The 6,113-nt window shown below is 38.4% G+C and overlaps 1 pseudogene; it reads left to right on the top strand.

Moving 5' to 3' along the window:
* Positions 1–2,107: 2,107 nt before the first annotated feature.
* LOC147882868 (uncharacterized) lies at positions 2,108–5,116 on the top strand (annotated as a pseudogene).
* The last annotated feature ends 997 nt before the right edge of the window (positions 5,117–6,113 follow it).

Below are 6,113 nucleotides of genomic sequence, written 5' to 3'. Positions count from 1 at the left end.
TCTTCAATCATTATTTCTAATTTTTTATAGAGATGTTAGGTGTAGCTAGTCATATGGCTTTTGGCTCTCTCTCCTTTAGGCAAATTTTCAAGCTTCTATTTTCAATCACTATTTCTGTTTTTTTATAGAGATGTTAGGTGTAGCTAGTCATATGGCTTTTAGCTCTCTCTCCATCAAGTCTATTGGGAACTTAACAGATTCCTCCTTTGCTCATAGAGAGTAGCTTGCTTGCAACCTTGTGTTGGGGTTTTTGGCAAGGGTCATATAACTATGATGGGAATGTGGTTGACTTGAAGCCCTTTTTGGATGATAGTAAGGGAGGTGGCAAATGGCACAATGAGCCAGCAACTAAGGCAACAATTATGATGGGGACAACAGAGCTCATTGAAATTAATGGCACTTTCCATCATAAGGATTGCAAGCAGATAAGTTTGGAGGGAACATACTTTGATAATTTGCAATGTTGTGCATGTGCTACTATTCCTAAAGAACGAGACTTTCGCATGCGAGTGTATCGACAAATTCGATCTTCAGACACTTGTGGATCAAGAGACATAGGAGGTGGTATATGGTTAGATTATTTGACTCATTTAGAGTTATTGAGAGTAGCAAAAACAAAGTCCACAATGGTTCGGGTATTGAAGAAGGAGATAGCATTCACAAGAATTGAAGTTGTTGCATTGAGCGTGAAGGTTAGAAGTTTTCGGGAGAGCACTATGGAAGCCATGGTGAGGAAAGATGTTAGAAAATTTGTCAAGATATAATCAATGCTCATGAGCTAGGTCTGTTTGAGGGAAAGAAGGCATTGTGGAACTTCTTTGTTGACATTTCACAAAACATTTCAAGAGTAGGTCAAGGGAAGAGATATTACAATACAACAAAGGAATTATCTGAGACTGTCAAGATATGGGGAGGGACAAGGTTGCATAATTTCTTATCACTTAACCTTGGAGGTCCACACGTGTTTACCACAATGAGGTCCACAAGAAAAGAACTTTTCTTTCGAACTGGTTTACAAGAGGATATATTTCAACATGCAAGAGAAGTTTACACTTGTCACATGATGAAGAAAGGTATACCCTTGGGTAGTGTGCCAGTTCTTCTAGCTGAGGATGAAACAGTTGTGAAACGAATGGTGAGATGGGTGGCACATGATGATAATTTGGTTGGCTTTTGTGGTAAAAAGCTGGAACACACTTGCATTCCAGACTTTGTCATGCAAGTTGGTGATGGTCAAGATGGATATCTTAGAGTTGTGGATGCTTTTCAACATTATAATGTGATTGCTCATTATGCAAGGGTATTGATAGTGAATCCTCTTCTTGAATGCTTGCCAAAGCTAGTTCTATTGGTGTAATTGACATGTAATAGGTTTGATTCCATGTTTGTCAGAGAACAGTGGGAGAGCATTCAGCTTTCTTGGAACATTTTTCTAAGGGAGGTGGTAGGTCCATTGATAGGACATGCTTCAGATAGGGATAGTAGGCGCAGAAAGTTGATGTTGCAAGATTACTCTTCTTGTCAAGGTCCCAGGTTGTGCATTCCTTGGAAGGTTTGGCCCTTTACAGCACACCTCATAGTTGATGGGAGTATCAGTGGCTTGCATGATCAAGACTATATCCATAATGGAAAGAAACTTATCAATCCTTTGGATAGTGCATCTAGGAGGTTGGTACTTAGTAGAGAGCTTGTGACTTTGAATCATGTAGCAATTGTATATCAATTATTCAAGGTTGATGAACATGGCTTGCAAGAAGGGGATATTGAGAGGAAGGATAGACAAAATTGGAGAGCTGCACAAAGGATTGCTGCAAAGAAAGTACAAAAGTGTTTGAAGTTATTACAAGAAGGCTATGGTGCTCACCAAGAGCGGACATTGGGCACACGTATGTACTTATCAATAGTAGCATTTTACATTGATATTTTCTTATCACCTACCTTAGACTTGTATGGTCGTGTGAAAGCCGCAAGAAAGATGTCTTTCTTTTTTAGGTATGTAGAAGTTGCTACCATTGCTATTAGTGATATACATGAATAAAGGATTTTGAACGTATTTCCAAGGTTTATGTGGCTAATACTCATGGTTCTTTCTATATGTAGGATTTGGCGCATGTGGATCACTAAGCATGATGCATACTCCCTAAAGCAAAACTTTATCAGTAGAGAAACATTCATTGACATTCAATTGTCATGTCACTTTGTGGTTCTCTTGATAAAGACCTTTAGGGAAAAGCATCCTCACTTGCACATACCCCTTTCTTGCATGGGATCAGATGCATGTGAGAATTTTTTCAGCAAGGTGGGTGGAATGGTTCGGAATGGAAGATGCTATGATGGCTTTGATTTGCTGAGTAGTACAGGAGCACTTAATAGAATAGCAGAGTTTCAAGTAGGTTCAATTCTTAAATTTCCAGCAGCTCATTCTAAACAAGAAAATATATGGGCTACTTTGGAAAAGGAGCATGGCACTCCTTTGGCCAACCTGGGAGACTATGCTTGTGTGAGTAGTGACAACCATATGGTATCTGCATTGAAAGAGGGATTATTAGAAGCAAAGGCCATAAGTGAGACACTTGGTATGCATGATGAAACTTTTTAAAATGACTCACGGGAGGAGGGAGATCTCTTAGAACTCTTCAACCCTAATCTTGAATATGTGGATGAAGATGAATCATTGGATGATGTTCTACTTATAGATGAAGATAATCACTTTGATAGTGGTGTTTGAGGTGATCTGGATGAGGAAATTACTAGTGAAAGTGAGCTTCGTCATGTGATTGATTGTCTAATTGATGAGGAGGAGAAGGTGGCTAGTGAAATATCGCCATTTGTTGAAGTGGATGGGAAAGCCATTTCTAAAAGCACACTTGTTAGCCAATTGAATGGAAATCCCACACTATCTAAAGATAGATTAACAAGGGTGAAAAGTGGAATGTATTTTTCTTTGGAGAAGAAGGCAATGATTCATACAGGAACATGTCTTGGTATAGGATCTGATTGTGTAGTATTGTTTGAAAGCACATCAATTAATGCAAACAAAAAGACAAGAGGAAAAGGAAAAGCTAGGAATACTAGTAAGGGTACTGTAAACAACATGTGGTACCTTGGAAGGATGGTAAGCATGAGGAGAAAGGTTGGAAATTGTCTAAAAGACACAAGAGGCCCCTTTGATCTATTAGATAGGCCTTTGAATGTTCAAATTCATTTGTCATGGTATCAACAAGCAAAGGGAACTAGGACCTACACATATGACCTTGTTGACAACCAATGTGTGGATTTGGAATCTATAATAGCCTTGGCCAATCTCAACTATGATCGACAAACAAAGAAATACCATCTTGATGAGAATGACTACAAACTTTTCAATGAATATGTGCAGGGCAGAAAAGGTACATTTTCTATTTTTTAAAATTTTGTAAAGTTTATCCATTTTGAAGTCGTCCCTTCCCTTCCCTCCTTCCTATTCCATTTGTAGCCCTACTGCTCCAATCTCTGATGTAGATGAAGGGAACATATGTTTTTGTTAATGTGCTTTCAATCCTTCTTATCACATAGGGATCCTAGGTTTGCAGCATGTAACTTGACAGGAGCTTATGTTTGTTTTGTAGGATAAATTTGTTGGCAAGCTATGTGGCATGATGCAGCATTTATGAGAAGATGCCCATAGATGTGTCAATGCTAAACTTATGGATTATAGACATGGATTGTTCGGGTGTTACTCTTGTTTAATTTTTAGTTTTTCTAGTAAACATTCAAGATGCATTTTATGTTTTCTACTCTATCAAATTTTGGTTTAGATTAATGGATTGTTCAGGTGTTACTCTTGTGTAACTTGATATATATTGCTGCTATTAAACATCCAAGATGCTTTTCAGCTTTTTCATTCTAGTGTTTGTTTTTTAAGGGAGAAGACACTTGTTTATGTTAGTGTGTAATCATTCTTATAGGCTATATATTGGGTCTACAACATGTAACTTGATAGGGAGTTGATATAAATGGTTAGCATAGCATGTATGTGAAAAGGATTTCACGAGTTTCATGTATGCCAAATGGGGATAGAGAGATGCTACACATGGTCAACTTGTAAATGGACAAAGGGTCGATCAAAATGGTTGGTATGTATGTTGAATGTGCTTCATCGACAAAAGCACAATAAATATGTCATGACATCTATTTATGGAAAGCATGGATGGCTATGTATGCTCTTTGTAGGTGATATTAAGCATCACATGTATTAGTAATGCACATTTATGCCAAATGGAAATAGAAAGATAGTGACATGGTCAACATATAAATGGATAGTGAGTTGATCCAAATGGTTAATATATCAGTTATGTATGTAGAATCTATTTCACCTCTACATATCCACAAGAAGTACAAGATTTATGCATGAAATGCATTTGTGGATACATATGCTCTTTGCAAGTGATGTCAATTCTACAACACATTAATACATATGCCCTACACATGTATGCCAAATGGTGACAAAGCTCCTTAAGGTTTCTACCTGGCTGCCACTATTGCTGTTGTTCCTGACTTGGATGTCCACTTTTGGGACAGTATTTTGTCTATTCTGGAGATTATAGACCACCTTTGAAGGAGAAGAGGTTGTTGGAGCCTATTTCTAGCTTGTCCACCCCAATAACAGTGAATGTAGTTGCTGTCTACACTATTCTGAGCAGGTTTAGAGACTGTTGCCAATTATGGGAAAGGATTTGGAGCTGTTTACCTCTGTATTTGGCAATACAACATTCAAATTAGTTCATGTTTTGCAAGTATAGGTCTGTATTGGAAGTTCAGTGAGGTTTGTGCATTGTTTAGCCAAGCATTGGCTAGTGGGTTAATGTGATTTTGTTGGTGCAATACCATTCACAGCATGTGAATCAGTGGGCAGTTTATGCATACATCTAAGATGGTTCAGAATCAAAATCTGAATCTAAATTCAGGAGACATGTTTGAAGTTTTGGCCTGGGAGGATAAATTGGATGGAACCAAGTATTCCATGTGGAGTTTTATGGTGAATAATGTGTTAGTTGGTAAGAGTATATGGGGCTATGTTAGAGGTGATGAGGCTTGTCTTGTAGATCTAGTTATTGCTTCTGCTACACCTTTGTAAGGAGGTAATGCATATGATATGCAGCTAGCTTTGATAAGGCCAGCTACACCTGTTACTCCCATTGAGGATTAGAGGAGATGGGAGTAAGGGATGCCCAGGCTATGCCACTTATAGCCTTGTCCATTAAAAGGATCATCATACCTCATATCTGTTCCTCCAACATACTTGGAGAATATGTATTGGGCAAGGAAGGAGGCTAGGCTTACTTGAAAAGACATCTTGATAGTATTTCAAGAGCTTTACGTATGGAAATACATTGGTGGATATGTATACTCTTTGTAGATGTACAGTCAATACATATGCAAAATGGTATAATGTTGCCTTGGTTAGCATGTCGATGTAGGTGATTAGCATGTAATGGATGTAATGCCAACAAATGAGTGCTCTTATCATCACTATTAGGCATGAATCAAGAACATCTATTTTGATAGATGTAACTTTAACAAATGTTGTTATCATCATTATTAGGCTTGAATCAAGAACCGCCATGCTAACCATGTATGGTAACAAGTGTGCGGAGGGTGTGCGGATGACAGATGGATGTTTGACAAAATATGATGGCCATCTTATAGTCTTATTGTTTGACAAAATAGGATAGCCGTCTTGACGTAGGTTTAAGGAAAGGGGGGGCACACTAGAGTTTTTCTTGTACCTTATAAGCTTAAATAGGGGTGTTTTATAATCCTACATGGATCTTAAATAGGGGGTTTTCTTGAAGTTCATGCACACAAGTGACATCCCCCTTTAATGAAGAGTGAATCCCCCGGGCCTGACGTTTGGTTGTTGGTGGTGAGAGCTTGAGGATAGCTTATACCTTCTCGGGGTTAGGCTTGACGCCCTCAAATGAGACAATATGTCTCAGTAACCTCCCTTGAGTGGCTCCAATGGTGCATTTCTCAAGGTTGAGATTGCCATTCGCATCATTGACCCTTTGGAAGGCCAACCTAATCTTCATGACATGCTCCTTACGTGATGGGAATATACAGAAATCATCTAA

This window comes from Dipteris shenzhenensis, chromosome 29 (assembly GCF_047967505.1).
Source record: "Dipteris shenzhenensis isolate YYH24624 ecotype China chromosome 29, Dip_SZ_1.0, whole genome shotgun sequence".
Lineage (NCBI taxonomy): Eukaryota > Viridiplantae > Streptophyta > Polypodiopsida > Gleicheniales > Dipteridaceae > Dipteris > Dipteris shenzhenensis.
This window is presented reverse-complemented; position numbering and strand designations above follow the sequence as displayed.